Source organism: Bremia lactucae, linkage group LG5 (genome assembly GCF_004359215.1).
Source record: "Bremia lactucae strain SF5 linkage group LG5, whole genome shotgun sequence".
Lineage (NCBI taxonomy): Eukaryota > Oomycota > Peronosporomycetes > Peronosporales > Peronosporaceae > Bremia > Bremia lactucae.
Window position 1 is genome coordinate 3,026,550 of NC_090614.1, and position 17,921 is coordinate 3,044,470.

Consider the following 17,921-nt stretch of genomic DNA (forward strand, 5'->3'; position numbering starts at 1 on the left):
AACGTCGCGCGTCGAGACCGCGCATGCGGCTGTCAAGACGTGGGTGGATGTATTCACAGGTAAGCAGCATCATGTTGTTCCAGTTTTTCGCACTATTGATTTTTGTTCAGAAATCAATTTGTTTGTGCATGGCTACCAACACATCTGTGCGCGTAGCCCGTGAGCCCACAAAGCTGGCTGGCAGCTGCACGGATCATTGCAGCTGCTGGTAATGCAAATGTTTCAGTAGACGCTAATGCTTTTACTGTGAGAAATAAGTCACCTCCTACTCCCGTTAGAGGTGACTGGCATATGTAATTAGCTGATACCGTTGCAGGTGACGGTGTCAACTCACCTGCTACGCCAATGGTAGGTGACTGGTCCAAGTCACCGTCATCTCCCGACTTAGTGGCTACAGGGAAGGCTGCCGGATCACCCGGGGCCAAATCCGTTATACCTTCGGGCTCTAACGTGACAACCAAAGAGGTGATGACGAGGTTGTTCGACTCGTCGGGCCTCTTTGCGGGGAGCCATCTAATGATGGCTCCATGGGCGACGACCACTCTTGTGATGTTAGTATGCGTCACCATGAATGAAGTGTTCATAAAATGAAGAATGCTGCTGGCGGTGCTAATTTGCATCACCAGGAAAGGAGTGATTCTAAAGATCGTTCCGAGAGTCATGTTAGCGTTAACATTAACGTGAGCCAACGGGAGAGCGGCCGCAATACATTACCGCTCGTTCCCGAAAAAAAGCCTTAGTTGCCATCTAAAGGTAACCTAACTCGTTGATCTGGTATGACCAACGATCGATATCATTTTCTGTTGTTCGACTCATCCAGGCTTCGCAAGCCTGATGAGGATGAAGCGGAATATTTCATTGATCCTTTTTTCGGCATCGGGGGTACAGGTGCAAGCGGGCAAAGGGTGACAAACCTGTGTTCCAAGCTTGTACAGCATTTGTGCAGAATGTGCAGAGCATAACCGAGATGTCTGTCTTGACAAACTGGATGCTTTCCGTCAAGGTTGGAAAAACGGACTGTAGTCGATGCACGCTAAAAGCTGCACCGTTTGTCTAGAGAGGCAAGATATCTTGCGATCATGCGAGGGTGGATACCCTCGCCAACGAACGAGATAACTCTTTTTTTCCTCACGGTGGTTCGAGAAGCGTTCAACAAGAAATTGCTTCAGACCAAGACCACTCTAACTCGTCAATGAATGTGTAAGGGGAGGAAAAATCGGGTTCGCTTTGTTTGACGAACCTGAATCAACATCTTGGTTTGGATCACCCCCTACTATTCGAGGGAGGGCAATGATCACGAGGGTTCCAGTCGCCGCGAGTTAGCAATGACGGTTGATAATGTTTATCGTCACCAGTTGAGAAATTGTGCGCAAGCTGCGAACGATCAATTGGCGAACGGAAGGACACATCAGCTCCTTCAAAACGAGCTGGTGACAGCTCTTCAAAAGACATCTTCCTTGGAGGAAAGAGCGTATCGTCAGGTTCATGAGAACCAGACTTTGTCCCGAGAATATCATTCTTTAGCTCGGGACAATCAGACTTTGGTAGACACCTTAGACCGTTTCGGGGCGATTCGGAATCGAAAGAACCCTCGTATTGATGGTAAAGGCGGAGACGCCCAACATAAAGACGTTGCATGCGTACGCATCAGACGAGGCAGCTCTATAGTGTATGCATTGCCCTTGGCGGTGCAGTACACGGAACAGGCCGATATACTTGGGCCCTAATTTATTACTGCCTACATTCGTTACTACATGTTCTCGTATGTATACCGTGGACAGTGGACTAGGCCGTTAGCATTAAATGAACGAATGTTTGCTACTGGACGTATCCGCGAAGTATCTTTTCGAGGATACGATTTGCACGTTATGCCTGACCGTCTGTTTCAGGATGGTCAGAAGTTGACAATTTTAATTGTGCTCCAAGTGATTCGTACACAGACTGCCAAAACTCCGCCGTAATTTGGGGTCTTGATGTGAGACAAACTCACGGAAAACCAATGGAGTCAAATATCGTGTTAACAAAGACCCGAGCTTAGCATTAGGCTGTGATCGACTCCAGGACTGCAGCAAGATGAACCATCTTGCTGACACGATAAACAAAAAGAAGAATACTATTATTCTCGTGATCGTCTTCGGAAAATCCGAAGACAAAGTCCATCGATACGGAGAACGAGATGAAGCACTAGGCTTCACCCATTGCAAACCTCGCAAGCACGTGCCCGAATTCATTTGGCGAGGCCATTACAAGTCGCGGCTTATCGGGAGATAGTGAATTTTCTCACGTCCGCGATGTCCACTTATTGGTGCATCGTGGCACTCATACATGGTGCGTAAACGCAAATCGTTGTGGTGGGATTATGTCGCCAGCAATGGCTATATATATAATACAGTAAGCTGTTGCGTCTTGTCTATCGATCTGTTGATGATCGATACAATTTCGGCAATCCTTTTAAGGATTGTTGTGATGGATTTTTAAGGTGATACATCAAACTTTTAAAAACCTTATTTTTTGATAAGCTCTTATAACGTCGTCGAGTAATGTTGACGACGGAAAACTTGTTATTGCAACAGTGGCCTTATGCTCACTGTTGATATGGGCAGCCGGTACAAAATCGGGCCGGCGTGAAAGGGCATCAGCGACGACATTAAGTCGTTCTTGATTAATATTCTACGGAAAGTTACACTCCAAGAAGAGAGACAACCATTTCGCCATTTTTGCGAGAGGTATAGACTGTTTACGCCCGTGCGTTAAGACGCATGGTCCGTCTAAACAATGAACTGTCTATCTTCCAAGAGATAGACCCTAAACTTAGCCAATGCATATTTCATGGCAAAAAGTTCCATGTTATGAATTGCGTTCGGCTGATTGAAGCTGACGCGACTGATAGCAGACGACGCAATCTGCGCCGTCTGTGTCATATGGCACTACCGCACAGCCAATTGCAAAATCGTTGGCGTCACAGGCTACATGAAATGGTCTGTCTTGGTCCGCAATCGCCAGGATTGACGATTGTATCAAGCTTTGGTTTATACCCTTAGATGAACGCTGATAATGAGCGTTCCATGACCACATTCAATTTTTCTTCAGAAAAGAAGAAAGATGTACCGTCATTTCAACATGATCGCGGGAGTACTTAAGTAAGTACGCCGCTTAGCCGAGAGACTTTCGAAGTCCCTTTACATCGACTGGCACAGTTCAGTCGGTGATAGCCTTGACCTTTTCCGGATCAGGGCGTACACCGTACGCCTTGACCCGCGATTCACCCAAAGCGGCATTTCGCTCGCAGCGAATATCCACTTTCTGAGATTTGCATACAACTTTTGCCTACACATAAGTGTAAAGCGCCTTTCGGACGCGGGAACCAAGTACTTTAACGTCCGACTTTCCGTTCATGGCTCTGCTATGATCGTAGACGTCATCAAAATAACTCGGCGCGAAATTCCACACCGAGCTCAACAGATTGGTTACACATCTGTTGCATGCTGCAGGGGCATTACTAAGCTCCTGTGTAGCCATTCCCATACAATTCCGCTTTGGCTGCTTTCTGCTGTGAACGAGATATCTTGTTCACGCATCAAGATGCGAAAGAATTCATCCATGAGATTCATGGACAAAAATTTGGAACTCTTTGACAGACCATCAATTATTTCGTCTTTTCGTGGTATCGACGTTCGAGCCAATACCGTTGCAGCGTTTAATTTATTGAACGCATGCACAATCCGCCACGCTAATGTTGCTTTACGTACACGGAAGGTCGGAAAGCTATGCGAGGAGGTCAACTCTCTGACAGGGCCCGCTACTTAGCGTTCGGCAAAGTTTGTCGATCTCTTATACTTGTTGACTAGGAAACGGCCATTGCTTCATGACACAGTATTTCGAACCTGGTATCAGGTCATTTTCGTGTCGAGTGCCTTTATCCATAGGCATCTCGCAAGGTACGGATTCAGAAAAAACATCTTTGAATTCGATTAAAACCTTATATAAAGGTTTTCTTAAAAGACTCGTAGGCTTGGGACGCAAAGCGTTCCATCAGAGACTTCTCATCGAGGACATTTTCGTCCATCGATGAGCTGCTGAAAACCCATTTGTTCCCAGGAAATACTATTACCATTGCCGACCGAATATTGGTCACGTACTTGTCATCTGTGACAACTACGCAGATCTGCTTGACTTTGCCACTACGCATATCACGCTAGAACCGTTTCGGTTCTAGCTTTGGCAAGTGAGTATTCTCCGAGTTAACTTTGGAGCCGCTATCAGATCAACGTATAAGCGCCTACACTTGATTCGTTTTTTTACTAAGACATTTAATGTCTCAGTTTTTTCCTCTTTGGAACCTATTTTCAAAAGTACGTGGGAACCTTTTACCACAGGTTCAACGGACTTATTCCCGCAGATTCTTGTGGACTAATCCCCTCAAGTTATATTGGAGGAGTGTCCTCTCCAACTGCCTCTGGCTGTGGGGCTGCGCAACCTCAGCGAGATCCTCTACAGTCGCTCTCCAGTCGATCTAGGACTTTCGCACTGTCTCATATAGATAGGCGTTGGATATTTTGTTGAATGTTGCTTTCTCAGCAAGCATCCTTGTTTCGTACTACTCAACTTTGTCGAGTGGGCGAACTTCGACGCTGCCTGTGCTTGTGCACAGCCGTCGGGATCTAACTCCACAGTGTGATGGGTAGTCACACTGATGTCTTGTGCAGACGTACAAACAACCAAACCACAAGTAAGGCCAACGCAATCACTCGTAGGACGTCCACACGCTTGAGGAAGACGTTCATCAGATGACCATCTGATGAACAAAAGGCAGGTATCGTAACGGCTTGATGCTGCCAGTTATGCATGGCTCATACCTTCTAAGTCATGGTAATCTAAGGATGAGATTAAATTTGTCATCAAAATCCAAAATCATCATCGTACTCAATATCCTTAAATGTGTTGGATACCAATTACACGTTTATTTAGTGTTTCAGATGCGTAGGTTGCTAGGCGCACTAACATCGTCGTTTGAGGAATATCTCGCTCAATCAATTTGAGTGCGATCGTCTAGCGATTCAGTTCCGCGGCATCAAAAGGCCGCGACTTAGCCTCATATATATTTTTTCGACGCCCCACAAACGACTAGGGACTTAAGTGGCAATTTATTTGCCACTGCAATTTTCAAGTTGATGAGGTCATCCTCATCACCTGGGGCAGTAATGTTCGTGTGCGAGGATCAACATTCGATAAAAGGCCTGTAAATTCTCTTTGACGTTGCTGAATCAGTAGGGCGCTCCTCACCTAAAGACCCGACCGTTTTTTACGATCCCTCTCGCCGTTGCGATCACACAACAGCGTCGGATCCGCCTCCTCCGGTGTTAGCGGGAGGTCGATCGTTTCGCTCAGTATTTTTAGGCACTGGGCGTGGGGCAATACACTTATGGGCGTAGCGGCCTGTCTTTTGGCAACGATTGCATTGGTGCACTCGAGTGAAACGTGTAGTGAGGTTTCTTGCTCTACATACGAGAGGACCATAAGTTCTGAATTTCCGTTTTCCTGTCGTCTCGAAGGACGATAAGCTTCGGAGTCGACGAAAGCCTGTTTAAGACTAAAGTCCTCCTGTTTCGCTACAGAGATCGCTTGATTTAGCGTCTCTAGTTTGAGCCAGAAAAATTGATTCTTAGCAGGACCGTCTGCAAGACCTTTGATACACACACTTACCTGCTTTTGTTCATCTATTGAATAACTCACAATACAATTGACAAGGTATCGTGAATGTTGGGCATAAGCGTGAAGTTCACGCTTGCCCTGCTTCAGATTTAGGAGCTCGGCTGGAGCGCAGAATTCCGCACGTGGCGGCTCAAACGTTTGCCTGAGCGGGATCTTAAGAAACTCATTCGACTCAAAAAGAAGTGGGTCGTGAAGATTGAGTCCTAAGGCCCGGATTTGGCACGTCTGGCTAAGTTGGACATGCCAAAAATTCACTTTCGTCGAATCATTATTGAAAGGACAGGTTTCAATGGCGTCGTCTAATTCGACGAGCCATCTTAAGACAGTCACCCTCGACTGCGTAAAAATTTGAGATTTTGATCGTTAAGCTTTCGGGTCGACGCGGATGCGTCGGCCATCTAGCAGCATGTAAATGCTGCTGTCGTAATAGTTCCAACTGTTGAGCACCCTGTTCTCAACACCTCTGCGTGTTGAGAGATTTGCTGGTAAAGGAAGGTTACTTTTACTTTAACCCTGTCAAGATTATGTTGTCTGAACTCAGCCATAGCCGCATGTTGTTCTCCTGTGTTCAGAACGAACAGCATGGCATCAACGACTGGCCCGCCCTACGACCAAACTCATGCTTTGACCGCTCAGAATTCGAGGTAACTCAAATGAGTTACCCTTTCACGCGTTGCATGATAGCCTTCTTGAGAAGCTTAAAATATCCCTCCTTCTTCATCCAAAATGTCCATTTTGGATGGATATTGCGGAGGCCGATGAATGGACTACGAAGTGCTCCCAGGTGAAAGGGGGCACCTTTGACAGCAGTACTAGTTAACCTACACTGAATATAGGGAAGGTAGGGTGCCTCGATTGTTTCACGTACAAGAAGTTTAGAGGAAGATTCTAAGTAGCTTAGAATTCTTATCTACTGTGGATTATTTCGAAGGCTTCAAAAGAGGGTAAAAGCATAACTGATTAAAGATTTAAATTCTTTTATAATGATATCCTACTGGCTTTAAAATATTGATACCTAACTATGCAATGCGCCTCCTTGCGCACAGCCTAATCGTGTCTTGAGGGGTTTCTCTAACCGTAAAACATCTAATCAATAAATGAATAATGCCTTATCGCGACAATATTTCCAAATATACTAATATTGGAACTATTAAGTCAATATTAATCAAAGACGATAATGTTGTACTTCATTATTTATTTCCTCGTGTAGAAATTAACATTTATTATATCTCTTTCAGGAAATATTTTTTATGTAACGGTACATCTCTTACATTTACTTTGTAGCAAGAATGCATGACACACTTCGGTTGGTCAACCGTTTTGTATTACTTTCACTTCATGAGAAAATTCTTCTTCTGTTCTATTCAAAATTAGTTAATCACTAAAGTCCCATTTACTTTGGGTAACATTTTTGGCAGCCGCCAGATATTAATCTGTCGGCCAAATCTATTCTAATTGTAATCAGAGTAAGTTTTATATTATAAAAAATATAATTAAAATTTGTTCTTTACTAATTTTATGGTGTTTAGTTCCTTCGTAAGACTTGCGCATTGACGAAAGAACGAAACCTTTCTAAGCTATATACTCTCGGGAACTAGTTGCCACTTGGTTCTACAAGCCCCTGAACCCCTTGAATTTAGATTCGTTAAGCTTTACGAGCTTGTACAACTCACTAAGTTTTTGAACCTATGATATTTATAGAACTAAGTGACTCCCTGAGTTGATAAGTCTTCCTCTGACCTAAACAGCTAAGAAGCTCCGCGTCACGTAGTAGCACTCGTAGTCAACTTACGCCTCAGTCTTTATAAGCTAAGCCTCTGCTGTACTCGCCACTTTCCCGAATTTCAGGGTCGAAATGCGTAGCGTTTGAAATGCTTAAAACCTTGTTTGGGCTAGAACACATTGAGCTCTTAATGTATCAGGGACCAGAGGTTCTGAATGCAATGCTTGAAGCATTTATGTAATACGAATCCTCTCTTCTGGAACCAGGACCACTTAGCGTCATCTATGCCGACTCGGTACATTTCTGTACCTGATCCAGAGCCTAAGACTCGAACCCTTTTTGTCAATGTTAAGGCATTGAGGGCTAAGAGCGAAAACCGCTTTTTTGGATCAAGCAAATGGAGATGTCCATAGACTCTGCCATGTTCTTAACAGAACGACAAAAGGTGGCCACGGACATCATTGAGCTTGGTGATAGAGCCATGGAATGGGCACTGTCGTGCAGCACGGATATAAATTACGCTTTTCCCGCGTGGGATTAGCTGGAACAGCCAATGACTAGCATGTTTGCACCACATGATCAGGAATTTCGTTTGCGATCACGGCTCATAGCGACTCATCAGGGTAAACGAACCCTAGGGGCTATGTCCAGAAGCTGAGAACTCTCATTGCCGCTTTGCATCAAGATCCGGTGCAAGAAGCAATTTAAGTAACCGTCTTTATGAGGGTCTCAATGAGGGCGTTACCTGGGCTGAATTGTCCGGATCCCATCCCGTTACTTTTGAAGAGGCAGTTGCCATAACGCTACCCGCTGAATTCGACTTTAAGTCCGCTCGTATTAGCGCGCCCGTTTACCTTATAAACTCTTCGAGTACTTTAGGGTTTTCTAATAGATTGGAACTTATGGACTTAAGAAGGGAGAAGAGAGCGAACTTCAAGCTGTGGTACAACACAAGAACTTTCGTAGATTTTATATGTGCGGGAGCACAAAACATTTACGCCCGGCTTGTCCTTTACGCAACGCGCGCAAATCTCGAAAGAGCAATATCCCACCTCATACGAGAACCCTGGGACGGTGCGGTACGGGGATACCTAGTGGGGCGGGTACGCCCTATTAGGGCAGAACTAAGCTCTGTGGGACCTCTAGGGGATGAGGGTGAACAGAACCTAGCCCCAAATTGGATTTATGCGTAAGTGCACGGAGCGTGAGTACATGCCTGGCTTGTTTGTCGCTTAGATGATTGCAGAGCTTTGATAAGCCATGGTCATTTTTGGTTGACTCAGGGGCGTCTTGCGATTATGCTCGACGTAACTCCTTGAAGGGAATCAGCGATATGCTGAGGCGCTCAAAGCGCATGAGGTCGATATTATCACTGTTCACTTAGCGACCGGGACTCGCGTTACTGTCCTAAAGCTCCGTTGAGCTTAAATATAAAGTTTCTGAACTTTGACGGTGTGGAATGCGGTCTTGTCTCTGATTTTAATTCGAGATATGATCGCATCCTTGGTATGACCTGGCTTGAACGCATGAGCCATGGAACGATTGGAGGTCTAAGCCTTAGGCGCCACACGCAATGTTTCTAGCAAAGTTATGGAGAGTCATGCACTCACCTTTTCTAGGCCACAAAAGCGCTATTGGCGCGAATCACTGACCAAATCTGTCAGTGTGCAAGACATTGGAATGTCTCAGCTAATGTCTAATGTTGAAAGCACTCATTTTGAGCCTCGGCTCAGAAAAAGGGGGTGGAACGCCACGTACTTCGTCGAGTGACACTCGTTGCAAAAACGAATCACTGAATGCTGAAAGCTTTGTAGCCTAAAGCCGAGTCATCAAGGGTGTAATATTCCTGAGACACGTGGAGTGGCACGTCTAAGTCCACCGAGTGTGGTAGGCCGAGGTGGCACCATACTGAATATCAGTCGTGACACTATTGGCGGTTCGCCAGGGCATTTTGGGTCAAACCCTTCTAATGCACGTGAAGTGACACTTAAACGATCACTTGACTAGGGATTTGAGTTACAATACTCTTAGTCGAATGTCGGATTGGACACCAGCTCTAGTACCGAGAAAGTAAAGGTTGTGAAACTTGGGAACGTGGATGTTCCGGTCCTTAGATGCGTATTGTCTTTACTCCGAGACGGCAGATACGCGAAGCGTCGACAACTTCACAAAGTGATACAGTCGAGCAGTTGCATACGCTTGTAAATGGAGGGACCGGAAACATCGAGTGAGGAGTTATCTGAAGGTAATCCCTTCGTTACATTCTCTTTCAGAGCTAGACGATATATCTGCTCATGAGTTCGGCCGAGCCATAACGGCTGGTGAAAATGTGGTGTGTACCAATCCACATGAATTATACCTCCAGATAGAGGTGTCCGTCATTAAATTGATTCCTAGAATTAAAAACTGTATTACACGAAAGTTTACTAAAGGAACAGTGTGACGTCATTGACGATTTCTTATGTGCTAAGCACGAGGCTGGAATGGTACGCGAAAGTAAATCTTCCCATTCGCCAAGACAATTTGTGTCAAAAAGCCAAATAGTAAATGGCGCATCGTACATGGTTACAATAAGCTCAATGCTGCCACTATACCACCACAAACCCCCATTCCTAGAAAGGATGTTCTCCATAGCAATATGGTGGGATGGACGATGTACAGTGCACGTGACTTATTATCAACTGCTCATGCGATCTAGTGATATCCCGCTTACAGCGACTAGCACTCCAAGCGGTATGCTATGGGACTGGTTGGTTATGCCACAAGGTCTCTCCAACGCCCCGGCTACATTTAATCGTCTAGTGAGAAAAATGTTCCGCCCTTATCGATGTTATGCACATACTTATTTTTGTAAAAGATTTGTCCATAGTCGTGCGGAGCCGGGTCGGCCGGATGTGGAAAACCACATAGACCAATTTCGAGCAGTGCTTAAGTGCATGCGTACAAATAGATTGTATGCCAATGCGTCTACATGCATTATTGTTTTGCGCAGAAGGAATTCCCTGCTAAGGGTGCTTCATTGGGATGTCAGGCCTTAGGGGGGATCCCGCTAAGGTAAAAGCCATAGTTGATTGGCCGGTTCCTAAGAATTAAAAGGATTTAAGTAAGTGGTTGGGCCTCGCCCAACTACTTGCACAAATATAGCGAGAATTACGCTGATATGGCTCGGCCATTATCCAATCTCCCTAATGAGGACAAGGATTGGTACCGACCTAGCACCGAAAATGATGTTTTTCAAGCAGTTAAGGATAGTCGTATCCATGCCTTGATTTTGGCTCGGCCAAATCCAAGTTGGCCCTTTTAGCGTTGTCTATGACGCATCGGATTTTGCCATCGGCAGTGCTCTGTTACAAACCGATAAGGATGAACGAGGATGTGTAATTGCGGTCAAGTCTAGACAGCTTAAAGCTGCGGAAAAGAACTACCCAGTTCATGACAAAGCGTTTCTTGCAATGGAGTATGCTCTTGTCAAATTCAGAGCTTATCTGCTAGGCTCTAAGCCATTTGTGATATATACAGATCACGCGTCTTTACGCTCTGCAACTAAGTCGCCCATCTCTCACAGAGAAAGGCTCGGTGGGTTTTTTCATTCGCCGAATACAATTTCAAGATGATGTATAAGCCTGGTAAGTAGAATCCTTTAGCTGATGCGCGACCACGCAGGCCGGATTATGAACTCTCCCATTTAACGACTCTAACGTCACCTATTACTGGATTATCCGTTCCGCTTACGACAAGGATGGACAGTGTATAGCTCTTTTACGAGCTCTAGAAGCACTGAGTCGGACTTAAATTGTCGGCACATTTGCGTTCAAACTTGCATCAATTTCTATCGATAACGGCCTGTTGCTTTATTTCACGGATGCTGCGGATATTCCGCGAATCGTTGATCCTAATGACGAGGATTTAAAGTATCGAATCCTCTACGACTGTTCTTAGAGGTTATCTCGGTCGAGAAAAGACCTACGGCTCCGTGAGCCAGATTATTGGTGGCCCAATATCTACAAATGGGCAAGCACATACGTCGCACATGCGAAACTTGCCAAGGGCTTAAACTCTTGGCTCGTGCTGCTGCGCCACTGTCCTGTCTGCCCGTACCCACAAGTTCATTAGAATAGGTTTTTTGTTTGGCCTACCGAAAGATTTGGGCGGTAACACAGGTAACGTGGTCTTTGTTGGCCAATTAAGCAAAACGGCTCATACTCCGCTCAACGTAAATGGTCTCACACTCCCACGCGTTCCCTTAATGGTACCACTACGTGGATCAGGGCTTGGTGGGAAAGAATGAGCCTATAGGCGTGCTGACATCAGCCGTGTTACCATTCCGAAACAAGTAAGCGAATTTCTCGCAACGAGATTTAGTGTCTTAAGACATGTGCGTGACACAGTGGCTGCTAGCCAAGACAAAGCGGATGCCAATTGCAGAAGTTGTATTGATTCTTATGCGGTCGGAAGCCGAGTTTTGCTAAACGCTACCTACAAACTTGATTTCTGCGGTCTTTAAGACCAAATTGCACCCGCGCTTTATTGGACCATTCACAATCATGACCAAGAAGGGACTACATTACACGCTAAACCTTCTTCGCAAGCTGCGTACACACCCAATGTTACGTGGGCTTTGCTTAAGCCATATCGAGACCCTTCCCACGTGAACTTGAAAGCGCTTGCGCCGAGAAGGTGGTCGTACTCCATAATGCGGCATCCGGACCAGGATGTCGAGCTGACTCTCTAAACGAGGCTTGGAACCCCTTCGGAATAATCTTAAGAGTTTTAGGTACCTCTTCGGCAAGATTCCTCGTGCGCCGTTGACGTTTTTGAGCGCCGCGCTCAGGGTCAACTTGCGTCAAACGACGCTTCCCACCTATAGAAATGGAGATAAATGGTATTTAGCCTCAGTGCGGCTTCGATCTCTGGTTGCGCTGGCAACTGAAGCGCTGGAGGAATGGCTTGGCCTATCCTGATTTTAAGGTAGATATGCCGGACGTTAACTGGCCTTTGGCTTCAATCTTAGCGAAATCGAAGCGAAGCTTCCGTTCCAAACAAACATCAACCACATCCGCCGACTCTCTTATAGAACAAATGTTGCGGAGGCGGCGGGACCGGTGAGCCCAGTTCTCAACGAAGCATCGTATCGCTTTTTGATTCGTTCAGAAACAGGACGATTGTAATTCCCCTCATTGAGGTCACCGAAGGCACGGGTCTGATCACGCAATCGCGTCAAATACTGGCGTCGCGCCATTACCTTCGGCGTAAGGTATCGCTTATGAAAAGCGTCGCCATATTACATTGGGGCAAGGTATCGCTTATGAAAAGCGTCGCCTTATTACTTTGGGCGTAAGGTATCGCTCATGAAGTGCGAGCCCCTCTGGCGTCCTCGCCTTGTGTCTAGATGTCCGGATGGTCAAGCTGCGACTCGTAACCTGATATTCACTGTAGCTTTTGCTTTTGCAAGGTCTGCAGCTTGACGACGAGCTTATTCCTCTTCGAGGTTGTCTGCTCTTGCTCTTCATCGAGCGGGTTCGTAATTATGTCGGACTCAGAATCCGGTGTCCCGCGCAATGCAGCTAAAATATCCGCGGCACCACGTTCTGGGAACGGATTTGGGGCCTTACGAGATTCGTCCACATGACAAGGCGTGTAGGAGCCGTGCTACTTTCCCTCATCATCCGATGAAGTGTCACTTTCATTGTCCACCATCATCTCATCGGTAAGGAAGGATTTAAGACTCTGGGACTAATGCTTTGTTGTCATCAGACAAAGGAATGCTAAACACAGCCGAACGGTTAGCTGTTTATATCTCAACCTCAAAGAGGAAATGAAGCGAATGTCGTCACTCGGCGTCAACAGTTTTAGGGGAGCACATAAACTGATGTGGTACATTTACTCTATAAGTAAATTACTTTCTTGTTATAATTAAAATAGTTGATCAATAAATCCCATTTAATCTGAATAACATATGTGAAAGCCGCCAGATAAAAATCTGGCGGCCGAAATTTATTTAATTTAGCTAGGGTAACGTTTTAGATTTAAATAATAAAATAAAGTTTTGTTGTCCTTTTAATCGTACGGCGTCTAGTGCCTTCCTAAGGCTTGTACATGGAACTAAAAAGAAATAAACCTTTTTAAGGTATATACTCTCGGGCACTAGCTAGAACTTGGTTCTACGAAGCCCTGAATCCCTTTAACTCGAATTCGTTACGCTCTACGAGATTGTACAACTCACTGGGTTGTTGTACTTATTAGTTCTATAGACGTAAGTAGCTATCTGAGTCTATAAGTCTTTCTCTGACTTAGGTAACAAGGTAGCTCCGCTACATTTAAAGCGTCGAGAAAATTCAGGCCAGCTTCAAGTGAAAGCAAAATAGGTGCAATAATTGTTTGCATCCCAGAGAGACGTGCAAATTTTGCTTCTTTCTAGTTTCACCCCAACAAACGCATATGATACCAAAAAAGCAAGTGACAAACTCGACTTGCTTTTAACATTTTTGCCTCGTACTCACGCTAAACCATCAGAAGTATGAGTAGTGAAATCAATCTACGAGGAATTGATCTTAGTAAATTGTCGGAAGCGGTGAATGAACGGTGCACTGGGAGTCAGCAGAGTGCGCGCATTTAGTTGAGTCGTACAACATCGATAGCTGGTCGCTGTAACGCGGTGTCCCTTTCATGAATATTATTTACATTCGAGAAAAAATAATATTTCGATGAGAGGGAAATAAGTGAAGACGTACAAAATTATTATCTTATTAGTTTTAGATTAATAGTTCCAATATTACCAAATTTGGTGTTATTGACGCAATAAGACATCAGTTTATTGATTAATTGATTTAACTTTAATCAACCCCACCAATCGTCACAAGACACGATTGTGCGGTGCGCAATTAGGCGCTATACATAGTCAGTTATCAATTAAACAAAGTCAGTTGTAGATAGAAGATGGTTACGTAGGAACTTAATATATCAATAAAGTTCTACTTCTCTCTTCTAAAGCCGTAGAATTTACCTTTAGTGTAACGGGGCACTACTGACTTGTATTGCTTCAGTACAAGTCCACTTTGCACTGCCGCAGTGCGAGTGGTGCCTCGTCACTTCACGTACGCTAGTACGTGCAGAGGAAGACTGTCATTATAAACACTTGCTTTATAGAGGGTTAATTAAAAACTGTATCTAATATAATTAAGTTCTTCTGTTTATATCTGTCTAATATTAACTTTATTCTATACTAATACAAAACATGTAATAAAGTATTATCTGTCTCTGGACTGCGGAGAAAGTAGATATAATGGTCTTTATCTACCAATGGATAAGCTTTTTGAATATTACTATGCAACGTAATATTCTCCAAATATTATCTACGTTTTAAATAATATATGAATAGCAACCTTTAAGTGTTAATTTCATGTATCGATACACCCCGTTACATCACCCCTCCCTTAAAATACAATCACTTTGACTGTCATTGGATAGAGTGGTCACTATAAGACCACTTAATTTAAAACGATGTTGATTGGTCAGAACCATCATTTTGAATTCTATCGCATGATTAACAAGTCCATGCGGTATGCGAGTAGTGCGACACCTTGGCTGCGGTTCATGCAGCCGCGGGCGACGCATTATTGTCTCTTGCGACTGACGTTCCGTCGGCCGTAGTGTCATCTTCTCCCGCAACTCTAAATGTTGCGGGTGGTGCACGTGGGTGATACATCACGTGAATGCGACCCCTCTTTGGAGGTTGACTACGAATACGAGTCTGACGAAATGGCCGACTCGGGGAAAATAGAACAGTCACCTGATCATCGTCAGGCGGCTGACTGTGAGCCTTCAAATGAGGGGGCTCATTCGAGTAGACGTGCTGGTAGTATTCGCTACAGCATGTTCGGTTCCGACGATGAGGATGCTTCCTCATCGCCAGTACCGTCTTCCGTGCCGCCATTCGCACATAGTTCTGTGCGTGGTGATGACGATGGCGTAAGCCAACGTAATAACAGTTCGTGTGGTACCGCTGCTTCAGTCGGTACCACTTAGGGAATCGTAGACACTAAAATGTCTCGTCTTGCCGCTTAGAAGAAGCCGTGGCTTTTGGCCGAACAGCTAATTAATAACTTGTCTGGAGGACTGCTCCTCACAATAATTATACCTTATTTATTGCGACAAAGCTACATGGCCTTGATCCCAGCGCGAAGAACTTTCGCGCTGAGGAAGATTTTTATTTCGATGCTTTTTTCAACCATCGATGGTATAGTGGCAAAGCCTGGCTTCAAAAACTTAACGCGATTCGCGTTAAGTTTAATAAACGAACTCCAACCGGTGCAAGGTAGAAAATGCATTGGTTGTCACGTGAGGAAGGGCTTCCATGCTTCACGTGGGGTGATCCCTGTCCGTGTTGTGTTGGCAACACGAAGCGAGTAAATGGGGATGTCGATTCGCTTTCTTCGCCTTGGGGAAATGCTTGCATCTCTATCCAGATGCGCGATGCGATTGTCGTTTTGCAATCGATTTACAAGCGCCAGGGCCACGTGTTTTCCGATGGACCTTCTGATCCATCGAATGGGTCTCATCATACTGACAGACGAGGCCCTCAACGTCAACAATCAGCTGGGAACGAGGCTCCCAGCTGTCATGTGAAGGTGGATAACCGCGCCAGCGAGCAAGATAACTCGTTCGCTGCCCCTTCACATCACGGAGGTTTTGTATACGTTCCACAAGGAAACTTTGACCACCGTGGGAATCCACCAATGGTTGTGGCGGAGGAGAAACAAATAGATACGACCGATGTGTCGGATCTAAAGTCGAAGATCGATAAACTTGATCGCTTCCTCAATGATTTGGAGGTGGGACTTGATCACAAGCGCGGGAAGCGTCGATCGTTAGAGTAGACGGTGCAGGCTCACCATATCGAGCGGTTGGAAGACCGTTCGAAGAGTAAGTACTCCATGTTGGAATACGAACGGAAATATCACGCTGTTCGTGATGAGCTGTCGTCATCTCACCGCGGTTTCGAGGATCTTCGGACCCGACAAGAGAATCTCCAGATTCAGCATGAGGATCTGGTTCGTGGCCACAAAAATATTTTAGGGATTCTTGAAAGGGTAGTCAGATCTGTCCTTGGAAAAAACCGCGTACTGATGGTACGGGTGGAGCCGACCAACGTAAAACGTAGGCTGCGTTCGCAACCTACGTGGCAATTCTATCGTGTACGCATTGCCTCTGCGATGCAGTACACGGATGGCTCAATGAACTTGGGTAGTAGCTTACTGCTACTCACATTAGTGACTAATCGCTTAGGTAAGTTTACCGTAGAGAGTAGTACTAGGTCATTAACTTTAATTGAAAGAACATTTGCTCTTCCATGTTAGGCTGATTTCCATTTCTGACGGTCCACTGCGTTAGCAATGGAATCTTGTACGAAACAGATTATAGATTCTCGAGTCAGCAGAAATTCTTCTGCTGACTCATTTATTTTGTCTTTTTCAGTACGCTTCGTGCGTACTGCCATGAGATCTTTCTCATCATCGATGTCGATTGGTTCGACATCACTCGTGTCGTTGTGAAGCTCGACGCGTGATGAGCATGAGCCAGAGCTAATTTTGCTCGTGGGAGTCCCCCCCCTAAACCTAGAGGATCCCTCTAATTAGGTTGGTATGCGTGGATGGCGTAAGCCATTCATGATGAACGGTGTATGCGTTGAAGATGCATGCACCGAATTATTTGTGGCGAAGTCGACCATCGGTGAAAACTCGCTCCAATTTGGATGCGATTGGACGTAACCTTGAAGTATCTCTTCGAGGACGCGATTTGCGCGTTCCGTCTGACCATCTGTCTCTGGATGATCAGAAGTTGACATAGTCAGCCGTTTCCCGAGAGATCGGAACACGGATTGCCAAAACTCCGCTGCAAATCGTGGATCTCAATCCGAGACCAGTTCACGAAGTAATTCGTGGAGTTTGAATATCGTGTCGATAAAGAAACGGGCATAGCCCGGAGCCGTGGTCGACTCTGGTACTGCAGCAAGATGGTACATCTTGCTGATCTGCCTACAAAAACAAGGATTCCATTGTTTTTGTGATCGAATCCAAAGACGAAGTCCATAGATACGGACTGCCAACATTCTGCCGGAAGTGGTAGAGGTTGGAGAGGTGCGCGGGATGAAGGGCTAGGCTTCACCCATTGACATACCTTGCAAGCACGAATTCGAACTGATACTGGCGGGGCCGGTAAAAGTCGCGACTTACTATTAGATAAGTCTTCTCACGTCCACGATGCCCACTTGTTGGTGCATCATGACACTCATACATGATGCGCAAGCGCAAATCATTGTGAGTTGGGACGACGACATGTGGAGTGTCGCCGGCAACGGCTTAGTAATAAAATAATTCGTTGCGGGTTGTGTATCGATCGGATGATGTTCGATATAAAGCCGGAAAATCTTTATAAGATTTATCGGATGGATTCATCAGATGATCCATTAACCGCAGAAGGTCCTTAT